Here is a 12,796-nt window from a genome sequence, read left to right on the forward strand (position 1 = left end):
GAAATAATCAAAGAAGGCTTCCTGGAGGAGGTGAGTTTTGAGCTGTCTTTTAAGGGCTGTAGTTGTGAGGGTTTGTAAAGAGGAGGGAGTTATCTCTAAAGGTCAGAATCCTAGACTCTAAGCAAAATGCTAGGTTTTGGGGGAGATTTTAGACATCTGCTATGATAGTTAGCTTCATCCCTTTTTAAATAAATGTAACAACAATCTAGAAAATTGCTATTTCTACTTTGGCTCATCATCCAAATTTTGGCAAAACATAAAGGGACCTTTTTTTTGCCTTTGAGATTATAAAGTTAAAGTTGCTGGTATCTAGTGTTGGCAAAGAAGTGGAGAAACAATTTTCTTCTGCATTCTTGTAAGTTTAAATACTCACAGCCCTCTTGGAAGTCAGCTCTGTTTTTTAAATCAAAATCTGAAAATCCCCAACCTAAGGATTGGGACATTTATTCTCTTCACTTCTGCATGTATTCTCATGCCTAATTTAGAGGGAAAAACCCTGCAATGGTATCATCCTTTGAATAAGAACCGAAGTTCATCTCCCAGAAAGGGTCAGAAGAAATGTTCATGTTGGTGTTTAAAAATAAAGAAGAAGAGGGGCGCCTGGTGGCTCAGTTGTTAAGTGTCTGCCTTCGGCTCAGGGCGTGATCCCAGCGTTCTGGGATCTAGCCCCACATCGGGCTCCTCCGCTGGGAGCCTGCTTCTTCCTCTCCCACTCCCCCTGCTTGTGTTCCCTCTCTCGCTGGCTGTCTCTGTCAAATAAATAAATAAAATCTTAAAAAAATAAAATATAAAAAAAAAGAATAAAGAAGAAAACAGAAGGATAATTGGGAAGGAGGCCGTAGGTAGTTGTGTACCGATGACATTTCGCAGAACGCTTAGGATGAGAAATTCTTTTTTATAAACTGAAGAAAAACAAATGCGAACTGATTTAAAAAGGCCTTTACAGGTGGAAGTGGTGGAAAGTCAGAAAAGAGTATAAAAAATCAGAATATAATAATGTAACTCATTATATAAGTAAAGATTTTTTTAAAATAGGTGAATACTTAAAACAATAACTTTTTGATTCCATTGTGCAGATTAACAAGTTTTACGTGGACAAGATGAAAGATTTTAGAAAACCTGTTTTGTTGTAAGCAGGACATTGCGAACGAGACATTCTTCTCCTTACTCTAACTTAAATACTGACCCCAGGTGGAACTAGTATGTAGAAAAAATCAGTTTCAAAGATCTGAGGACCCCTTTCTGCCCCGTCCCTGAGAGGGTCTCAGACGTGTGGCCCCTCCTTCCACACCTGCTATGACAGGACTCACCCCCCCCCCAAGGTGACTTGTTCTTTCCTTGGGCAGCTCTGCTGATTACAAAGTTCTTAGAACTCTATGGAAGTAAAATCCACCTCGGGGGGAAGGTTTACCTCTAATACACATTAGAATGAGCTTTAAAAATTGATCAAGGCCAGGTCTCCACCCTGGGCCAATTAAGTCCCTGGGAATGGGGCCCAAGCATCAGCTCATTTCTACACGTGCCCCAGGGCATTGCATGTGCAGTGAGACTTGCCAACCATTCCACCCCTGGAAACCCATCAGATTTTTAAAGAGCAAACTCTCATGTTTCACCTTCATGTCCTCTCCAAGAAAATTACCCTCCAGTCTTCATGTGACATGGCTTGTAATGGTTTAAAGGTCCATTTGATGGGTATCAACTGAGGTTGAAATCCCTCTGTGAGGGCTTTTCCTTGTAAGAAAGTTGGGTAAATACGGTTGCAGTGAAGTGAATCATATTACAACATCCCAGACCAAAATTTGATCATGGACCATTTAGTATGTACACATGGGCTTGCATTTTTGTATCTATACTTTAATAAAGTCTGTTAACGTGAATTGTAGGGTCTGCTTAGTTTCAGCAGGTGGACGAGAGTGCAAAACACAGGACTACGGATTTGGGAGTTTCCCGAGTTAGAAGCCTGTGTGGTGAGCAGATTCTCATGAGTCTGCCTGTATTTTTTTTTAAAGCATTGTGGTTTTTGTAATGATTAAAAACCAGGGGTGCCTGGGTAGTGCAGTTGTTGAGCGTCTGCCTTCGGCTCAGGGCGTGATCCTGGCGTTATGGGATCGAGCCCCACATCCGGCTCCTCCGTTGGGAGCCTGCTTCTTCCTCTCCCACTCCCCCTGCTGTGTTCCCTCTCTCGCTGGCTGTCTCTCTGTCACATAAATAAATAAAATCTTAAAAAAAAAAAAAAACAGCCCAGGGCAATGGCAGAAATAAGCCAAAGGGGAGACACACACCTGGCTTGATTTAGTGGGAACTCAACCAAATATAGTTGTTTTTTTTTTTTTAAAGAAAGTAGAATAGAATATAATTTTTTCTTTATGGTTTTGAGTTTGGTGGTGAGAACTAGGAATTATGATAAGGATAGTGTAGAATTTCAGTTCCCTCCAGAAATCTATGCATATTATTTTATCAGGCAAGCATTCACAGTTTCTGTGATTGGTGAGGATTGGTTTTGCTTGGGGGAAATTGTGTTTAAGTTGAATTTCTCACCGTCACAAGTCTCTCATAAGGGGGCACCTAGAACAATGTGTGTGTGTGTGTGTTGGGGATGGGGAGCTAAGGCACTGTGCCCTCCTCCAGAGAACACCATGTTCCTGGACCCCTAGCTGAGCACTGGGATGAAGACGGGGTGACCTGGTCCTCAGGCACGGTGCCTGGAAACTGGGGTGAGCTGAGAGATGGTGTCAGGGATGAAATGGAATTGAAGCGTGCCCCAGGCATTGGATCTAAAGAGGCCAACAGTAGGTGTCAGGTAGATGGGGAAATTTGGGGAGGACGTGTGGAGGGGAGCCCCAGGTTTTGGTAGGAGTGTAGCCGTCGCAGGCTGTTAGTAGGCGGGAGCTATGAAGGGATGCATAGTGAGAGCGAGCTGCAAGTCGATCTTACGTTTTTCCTGTAAGGGATAGAAAATACTTCACCCATTTCTCTTGAGGAAGAAACAAGTTCAATATGACTTCATTTTAGCTGCAGTGGTGATACTGGTCAGCAGTCAGGAGATCCTCCCTTGTCCGCGTTCACGTTTCTCGTACTACTCTGCCCTTACCGACCCTGACCTTGCTCTTGACTTCCTGCCTGCTGTTCATGATGAGAGGGGCCGTGTCCCTCCGCGGCAGAGCTGCTGCTCTTCTCCTTTTGCACCTGGCCAGGTGTCCCGCACCCTGCCTCACCCTGAGCTGCTCCCTGGACATGTCACACCTCCCGCTCCCTGACCCAGAGGCTTCATTGATCTGATTTCATTTTGCGGCACGTTATGGAGGCCGTAGGTGACAGCGACGGAGAAGGGCCATGCCCCAGACAACTACAGTTCTATCCCCCCGGCCACACACCGTCATCCCAGTTAACTCAGGGAGACCATTTCTTCCTGAATGGTTCCATTTCTTTTTCTTCTAATCCCTTTGAGAGAGTGTTGAGCCTTGGAGAGGAATGAAACTCTGTGCTCCTTGGCTCCTTTCCAGCTGGGTCGAGTTCTAAACTGCACTCAAAGCCAATACTAATTATGTTCAAAGTTTCTTATTAATAACAGAGTAAAGACATATGCGAGTGAATATTGAATATTAATTTTCTCTAATGAAAGGGCTTGGCTATTTTATTATGGATTTGAAGCCGTCTTGGTATCTATAGAGGGAGCCGTGGCACAGAGCCTCAAATGTCAGGAGGGGATGATGGTGCCCTCTGGCAGGAAGCTTCCGATTTTCTGGGACAGCTTTTCCCACATTCTTGCTAAAAGCCTGTGGGTAGCTCAATGGCTTGGCAAATAGAGCAAAACCTCCTGGATTTGAACCGCTGTCATAGAGAATCCATGATCGCTCTATGGGGCCGTAACAGGTTCATTTTTACATTTCCTGTGTTTGGCTTTTCTTAGGTAAATAAATGTTTAAACTAGTTTGTGAATTTAATGTGGTTTCAATCCACTCAAGAGAACGTTGGGCTCATAAAAAGTTACATACACGATTTATGCTCTGCCTCGAAGAGTACTTCGTACACCGTAGGCTCTTAAAAGTTTGGTTAAGGAATTATTGCACATCATTAAAGCCAGCCTCTCAGTTTCTTTGACGGGTAGCACATTTTTAAAAAAAGCAGATTTGTTCTTGTTTATACTTGACCATGACAAAATCACTTCTTTAAAAAGATCCTTACCAATTTCATGTCGATCGCATCAATTTATCAGTTAATTTTTTTTGCATTTTAAAAGTATAATTGAATCTCTTTTTTTCCCCTTTTTTTATTGAAGTCTATATCATACAGCGTTCTGTTAGTTTCAGGTGTACGATATAATGATTCAACAATTCTATACAGTACTCAGTGCTTGTCGGGAAAAGTGCACTCTTCATCCCCAGTATATATTAGATGAATGGTTCTCCACTTCACAGTAAGAGCCTCACTCAAGACCCATTAAATCAGAATCTCAGCGGTAGGTTTTGGGCACTCGGGAGGGGGTCTTAATTTTTTTGAACAGTTTTATTGAGGTATAATTAACATACAAAAAACTGCACATGTTTAAAATGGACAGTGAGGAGTTTTGACTTGCGTATCCCCCTGCGGCACCATCCCCGTGCTCAAGGCAATCACCACACCGACTGTGGATTCCTAAGTGCCAGCAGGGCTGAGAACGGACCGCAGTTCGAGGCTCAACATCACGAGCTGCTTAAGGCGTATCACTTGTACTGTCTTCTCATCTACTATTTAATAATAACAACATTGATGGAAATAGTTACTTAAAATTTCCCAGTCTAGCCCACTGTCTCTTTTGAGACATAATATGACCCATTAAGACAATGAGAAACGTTAGTGTTTTTTATGTCAGGCTAACAGTGCTTCCCTCAGACTCTCTCTCTGCCCTTTATCTACACGTTATCTGGGGTTGGGGACCGTTTGTCCGTGGATCCTGCTCTCATATGTTCATTGGAAAATTCAAGCTTTTCTCAGTAATCTGGGCTGACGCGGTGGGACAGGCTACAAGCTGCAGCGGTACAGCAAGGGGCAGGGGCAGGGCTATGAAGGACCCCCGGGCGCCTGGTGGGAACGTGTGCCGGAGCCGCTCTGTACGGGCACCCAGCCTGAGGTCAGCGGACCCCCAATCCCAACCAGGGAAATGGAACTTTGTAATTGAATAACGATCTGTCTACCAATTGCGTAAGAACTTGACTGGTTGTGGCAAGCCTGGGTGGCTCAGTCGGTTAAGCACCTGGCTCTTGATTTCTGCTCAGGTCATGATTTCAGGGTTGTGAGATCAAGCCCAGCATCGGGCTCTGCGGTCAGCTTGGAGTCTGCTTGGGATTCTCTCTCTCCTCCTCCTTCGGCCCCTCCCCCCACTTGTACTCTCTCTCTCTTTTTCACTTTAAAATAAATACATAAATAAAACCTTTAAAAAGAAAGAGAGAACATTACTGGTTGTTTTTCAGCCATGCTAGTAAAACAGTATATTTTTAGAAAATGATATAAAAACGCCAAATGGAATAGCATTAATGGCCCATACTGGGAAATTGGTTAAATGAATATGTTTTATTTCTATGGTAGACTATTACCCAGATTTTGTAGGATATGTAACGACTTGGGGAAATGTTCATTTTGAGTTGTTAGGTGAACAGAGCAGGTTACTAAATAATAGTTTATTACACCACTTCTGTTTTGAAAAATGTGTACACAGACACACATACATATGGAAAAAATAAAACACGCGAAAGACATAAAGACCAAAACATTGACAGTTTTTATTTCTGGTGGTGGGAGAAACCGTTCTGTTTTAGTTTTTTCTCTTAATTTTCTGTACTTTTCATATTTTGAAAAATGAGAACACTTTTTTTATCAGAAAAAATAATTGCCACTAAAAATCAGCCGCAGAAGTTTCCCCAAATAAAATCAGACCCGATCTAAAACAATCCAGTCAAAACGAAGTACAAAAATAAAAATCATTAGCATTCTAGCTTCGAACCCGTGTGTTACCCAGTAGGCGCTCACTAAATCCTTCTTGAGCGATTTGAATAATGATGGGGCCCCCGCAAAATAAACAAATCCCCGCTCAAGTTGGAACTGGCTCAGTTGCTTTTCAGTCATCAAAGCAAATTTGTTTTGTATATTCTATTAAACCCAAGTTTGAGGTTGCAAGGCATTTGTATTACTGTTGAAGTGTGTTGGCATTTCATTTCATTTTGACTGACTCCAACTGTGATTTAGCAAGAGGCCAGGCTGATATGCAAATAAGCAGGTTTCTGCAGAGGGGCTGTTGCATTCATTCTTGAAAACTCATTTCTGGGGAGTCTTCTCTCTGAAGTCACCTGAAATGGGTCAGGAAAGTGGTTGAAGTCTGGCAGGGGCTCCCTGAGCCTGCGTGTGCGTCCCTTGCACCCAGCCCTCCGCCCCAGGCTAGCGCTCTGTCCACCAGTGCTGCCACGCACGGCTCCCCCCACCTTGCCCCTTCCCCGCCCCGCTTGGTCTCTCCTCATTCCTCTGTCTTCATGGTTACATATGTGCTCACATCTTCCCTGGCCTAAAATCACCCCTCATCTCCGCTGCCCCCTTAGAGTTACCATTCAGTATCACCCCTTTCTTTCACTGCCGGTGGCTCAGAGAGTTGGGCGTACTTTCTACCCAATCCCAGCCTGAGGTGCTTTCTCCCACCTCGGGACCCCCTGCAATTTATTGACACTTCACAGTGTACGTGTCATTCACATGCTTCATCGGCTGCTGGGCCAGACCTGTTCCTATATTTGACACGTTTCTCCCTCTACCTCTGAATTCCCAGGAACACAGCAGGCCCTATGGGGACTGATATCTAAGACTTCAGAGCATCTCTCAGTTCAAGAATATGGAAAGGTTTGTAGCGGTGCTTGGCTTTTCCCATGGGACATGTTTCCACTAAGTGCCCTGTGGTTTGGTTTTTTGGTTTTTTAATATACAGATCTTCCTCGACTTACAGTGTGGTTACGTCCTGATGAACCTCTTGTGAATCGAAAATATCATAAGTTAAAACTTATTTAACCCACCTAAGCTACCAAGCATCACAGTTTAGCCTCTGGCCCACGTTGCTGGTGCTCAGAACGCTTACATTAGCGGACAGTTGGGTAAAATCATCTAACACAGAGCCGATTTGGTCATGAAGTGTTGAGCAGCTCATGTAATTTATTGAATATAGTATTGAAAGCGACAAACAGAGTGGTTACACGTGTTTGGCTTGTTGACCCCAGTGATCGCATGGCTGGCAGACTGCGGCTCGCTGCCCAGCATGGCGAGAGGATCGTTCCACATACCGCTACCCCGGGAAAAGATCCAATTCAAAATTTGAAGTCCAGTGTCTATGGACTGCCTATTGCTTTCATACCACCGTAAAGTCCAAAAATCGTACACTGAACCATTGTAAGTCAGGGACTGTACCTCATGTCTAAAGTTAATTGGCTTTCCAACATTAACTCAAGTTTATCTCTCAGTGTCTTCCCCTCCTCGCAAAGTTTTTGTTTACTTGTTTGCTCATTCTGTGACATCAGCAGAGAGGTAAGAGGGATGCCATAGCAGCGAGTCAGACAGACCGCATTCAAGTCCTGTCTCTGACGTGGACAAGCTCTCTGACTCCAGGATGCACATTGTGTGTCTATATGCCCGTGTAGAACATCGGTATAATACGGGCCACTTTGTGGGATTATTGTAGGATTAACCGAAGCTTTGTGTAGGAACCCCTTAGCCCGTCCTCTGGGCCATGAGAGCCACCCACTGAATGCTGGAGCACACTTCCTTTCTTCCTGGCTTCCTCCTTTCATACCTGAAATCAGGTCCAGAGTCAGGAATCTGCACCGAGGTGTGGGTGCTGGGCGGCCAGCGAGCATGCGTGTTTCCCGTTGGTGTCCTGGCACACTGCTATGTCACACTCAGTGAGCCTCCTGGGCAGTCACTCTAAAATCACCAGCCACAAACATGAGGCCACGAATGCCAAGGGAGTCTTCTCTCTGCTTTGCTTAACCAGCGTGATCTAGCCAAAGAATTTGAAAGACTAGAAAATATACATTGCGAGTGTTAAATAAAGCAGCAGAAGGCCTTCATGTCGGCAGCTCCCTGTGCCATCAAGTGACTCACACGCCCCTGGCCACGGCGGAGGGAGAAGGGAGCGCCACGTTGCCTTCTTTTCTTGGAACTGCCATGTTTTTCTTGTCTCTGATGCCAGTGTCTTCTCACAGGATTTGCAAGAGAAGAAAAGTCTCACTGTTCTGGAAATGCTAGAAAACGTTCCCAAACTTTCTTAGCGCCCTTCCTAGCAACAGATCCAGTGACTTCCTCCTCATTTCTTCCGGTGGCACTGCTCTCATGCTGTTTATCACCCTTGGCCACCTACTAGCCATGCCACACTGGGCCATTTGTTCCCTTTCTGAGCCTTGTCCTCACTTTTCTCTCCTAGAGGATGGGATGATGAAATCTCCCACCGTGTAAAGTTGTTATCAAATATATGGATCAGATATATGCCCAAAGTACCCAGTATGGAATAAGCTTTCAATATATGTTGTTCTGTACTCATTCTATCTGTGTAAACAATGAATGCGCCCATGGGTTGGTGGGAGTGACATAGACTGGGAATCCCAAAGCTCACCTCTGGAGTCCTGGCTTTGCCACTTGCTTGTTGTAATCAATGACTCATAACTCACCTAACCTTACCGAAGCTTTGTTTTTATCCGTAAGATGGCAAGAAAATTACTTATTTTTCAGTGTCAAGTGAGATGACTTTTGTGAAAATAATTCGCAAAATGCCCTACAACACAAGATGGTGTTAGGAGCTCTCATCTCTGTCTTTAAGCAGAAGCTGCCAAGTCCTTGTTGTCTTTGTGTGTCTCACAGCTCCCAGGGTAGTACGTTGACCCCAGTGGATCACACAGTAATTGTTGAATGAACAGTTGAACAATTTGACACAGCTGAGAAAAAAAGAAGCAAGCCAGGAAGGCCTCTCCGTGTTCAACAGAGATGGTGGGAAATCTACACGCACGCTCATGTGCTTTTGTAGACTGGCCCATCGGGCCCTCCCTCTGAGGATTTCCAGTCTTACTTCACACAAAGTCAGTCCTGGGAGGACCGGAAGTATCTGGTTAGAGCAGTGAGGACGGGTTGGGTTGTTCTGGGCAGGCACATTGACCACCAGCAGAAAGTTCGGCTTCATAGTCTGACAGGAACGATACACACAGAAAAACTGAGAATAGCAGACACGAGAACTTAAAAAGCTCTTCAGCATGGGGCGCTTTACTATAAAGAGGGATCCCGTGAGACCTACAGAAAGCTAAATTAGACAAACCAGTTGATATCTTTGGGGAACAATTTCACTTTGGCATGGGCAAACCAGATGACCTAAAATGACAGATTCTGCTAATTTCCATGATTGCCTCCGGGAAGGATGGAGCTAACTTGGCCCTGTTTTTGCAATATGCTTCTCAAACATGACTTCTTGGTCTGCTGCACAGGTAATTATTCTAACGACAAAGTTCATGTTGCCAATTATCTCAACTATGACCTAATTTTCTCTAATGATGCTGGAATCTAATTCTTCTGGGTTTGGCCATTTCTACCAAGTTCAATGTTAAAACCTTTATGCAGCAGATGAATTGCTTGGTCATGTCAGTTTATGTAGCAATTTATAGCTTCAGGATGATTTGCAGTCAATTTGGAGAATTGGTAACTATTAATTTTAGGTAATGACCTTGACACTAAAATACGTTTATTTTTATTTATTAACAGTTTGGGTCTTGCTATTTTTAATACCACTCTTTGTGAAATCGTGCCTTAGTGTTTTTGTCATGGCATGAACGTCATTGTAGACGGCACGCTTGTCTAATTTGTAGATGGCATGAAGGTAAAAGGCATAACAACTATTCTGGAAGGGGAGAATTGAGAAGTTGAGAATTTTTGGCAAGTTGGAATAATGAACTCCATTTTTAAAAGATGAACTATTAATGGGGTGAAAATAAAGCCTTTACTTGGTTCTAACAATACCTACAGAAAGATAAGGGAGATCTTTGTTGTCGACCTGACTCACAGCTGTAAGAACAGCTGGTAAATGAGGTGCCGCCGTTTTAATGCACACGTACGGCGTGTTTGGAGCTGTAGAGACCAGAGACTCAGGACCCCCTAAGGAGCAGGGACTTCCCACACAGCTTCCTTGTCTGGGAGGGTCTGGAAAGTGGGGTGTTATCAGGGCAGGCAACTTCAAGGGTGCCTCTTCTCTCTCACAATCCCTCTTTCTGCCTTTCTGTTTCCCTCTGCATATTCTGGAGCTTCTCCTCTGACACCTGACGTTCACTCCAAATCCCAGAGAGAGCTGGTTTGATTGACGTGGCTGACTATCATCTCTCTTCTGGGGCAAGACCCTTGCACAAAGCTACCTCGTGGATCATCCACCAGCCTCCGTGGGACAAGCGCACATTAGATACCCATGCCCGGTCCAGTCAGTGGCCACCTCTGTTCCAACCACAGCTTACCCCTGCTTTTTGGAGCAGTGGGCTGGGGCTGGGATTTTGCATTGGAATGTGAATGTGGATAGGTCTCCAAAGGCCAGAAATGGGACCAGTGAGTGAAAGCTGCAGAAAGCAAGATTCAACTTCATGCAGAGTCCCTTGAAATGGAAAAGGCCATAGGCTGATAGGTGGTTGGATACAGTGACCTTTCTAGGCCCCCTCCAATTCCCCAAATTGTGTGTTTTTATCTTTATTGCCACTCTTTTATTTCTTCCCAGAAGGGTCTAATGAAAACCATCTTTTTGCATTATTACTAAAATGAGCCATGAAGATAATTCTGCCACCGTATAATTAGGATATGCCTAAGGTGTCAGAAACAGTAGTGTTTTTGCCTTAGCTTCTTAAATAAAATATATTTCATAGGTGGACTATTTGTAAATTGGATTTTATTATAGTCAGTAACAATGCCATTTAAAGAAAGGGGATAATTTACATAATGTAAATGTAATGGGGCAGCAAACTACAGCAGGGATACATCTCTAAGATGATTGAAGAAGAGCGTAAGAATGTTTGATAATTTTTCTTCCAAATGCATTGTAAATGATGTTCCACATACTTCAATTAGGCTTTCAAACTCAGATTCATGATGGCCTGAGTCAGGTAGGGCAGGTTTCGGTGGTGACTCTTCAGAGTTGCCCAAGCAACTGAAGTCTCTGAAGTGTAATTAAATCTCACTGTTCAAACTCTACTAATTTGGATGTGTGTGTGTGTGTGTGTGTATGTGTGCGCGTGCACACGCGCATGTGTGATATAGTGTGTGTGTGGTGTGTGTGTGTATGTGTGCGCGTGCACACGCGCATGTGTGATATAGTGTGTGTGTGTGTGGTGTGTATGTGGTGTGGTTGTGTGTGTGTTGTGAAGGGAGAATAAAAATCACTCCATAAAATGTTAATCCCGTCACAAACAACAGAAATTCATATTTCATCTGAGAAAATCTGAAAGCACCAGGAAGACTCCGGGATGCCTCTGTCGCCACTTCCCAGCGGGAGACTGCGTGTCACCAAAAAAGACAGAATCAGACACAGCGCAGCAGCCTTGCCTCCAGCGTCCTGTTACTGTACTCGGGCTAGGAAATACCAGGATAGGAGGGAAACTCGCTTCGTTAAAATTCTAGTTCCCCCTTTCTGGAGACAAGACTGAGCTCACTTGGCTTCAACTTCCTCATTCATAAATTATAAATAAACTAGTATAATAGTAGTTGGGTCTGAGAATTTCGTGAGGATGGAAGCACTTCTTTGCACAGTGTCTAGCTAAATGAAGTGCTGTCATCTGGCTAGTAGGGTTCTTTCTTACCTTTATTATTCTGGAGGGGGTGGGAGCCCGGAGAGCCTATGACATCCGTCCCTAGTCTGGGTGTGGCTCCGTGTCTTCTGTCTTCCCGGCCCGGCCGGAGAGAAACTTGGGTCCAGCCCCCATTCAGGATCTGCCATGATCTCCCCAGAAGCCTCGATTCCGTCCTCGAGGTGTTCTTTTGCTTGGACCTTGCCTGTGTCACTGTACTTCTCAGAGCCTCAGTCTCCTCTTCTCGAAAATTGGGGCACTATTTAATTTTACAGGGTCTTAAACTTTGGATACTATTAATTTAAGTCATGTTTGTTTTAAGACAAACTTGAGTTATCGGGTGCAGACCATTAGGGAGAGGCCGAATGTTGGAGCATCTTCTCTGACTTTGTGTCCTTGGGAAAAAGTGCCTGTGCTTGGGCTCCAACCCGCCTGAGAATCTGATTTCGTGTCAGGGATTTATTTGGCCTGGATGGAGCCAAGCCAGCGATACTTTCTAGAAGCTGGCCCAGTGCCCGCAAGGTTGAGAAGCACTTAGCAAGCCCACGGTCAGTGCTGGGGGCAGGTCTAGCACTCCTGCCTTCCGCTCTCCTCGCTGCACTCTGACCCCAAGTTCTGGTTTAAAAGAGGTTTTCTGAATAAACACTCTCTTCTGTGATTTTTACCCATTCTCTTAAAAGTGAGGTATTAAGCATAATATCCAACGCCTCTGTTAGTCGGTTTCCATTTAATGAAGGCTTCGTTCCATCTCGTTCTACTCTAACCTTATGCTTGTTTTCTTACAATGATGTGTTTAGCAACGTCCCTTATTCCCAGACGCTTTCTTTTCTCACCGCTTTGAAAGCCACCTCTAAAATGTAATTGCTTTGCTGAGTTCCTCCCTGACATCGTCAACCTTGATCAAATACTTCGTTCTTCACTATTTGTTCTTTTCAGTCGATATTAGATTCTTCCCAGGCACGGCCCGTGTGTTGATGTGATTGTAA

General features: G+C 44.3%; 1 protein-coding gene across 26 annotated transcripts in view; it reads left to right on the forward strand.

Annotated features, from left to right (window-relative positions):
* NRCAM (neuronal cell adhesion molecule) overlaps positions 1-12,796 on the forward strand; it is a 272,829-nt gene that overhangs the window by 44,884 nt on the left and 215,149 nt on the right. The gene's annotated exons all lie outside the window — the stretch shown is intronic.

This window comes from Ailuropoda melanoleuca, chromosome 1 (genome assembly GCF_002007445.2).
Source record: "Ailuropoda melanoleuca isolate Jingjing chromosome 1, ASM200744v2, whole genome shotgun sequence".
Classification (NCBI taxonomy): domain Eukaryota; kingdom Metazoa; phylum Chordata; class Mammalia; order Carnivora; family Ursidae; genus Ailuropoda; species Ailuropoda melanoleuca.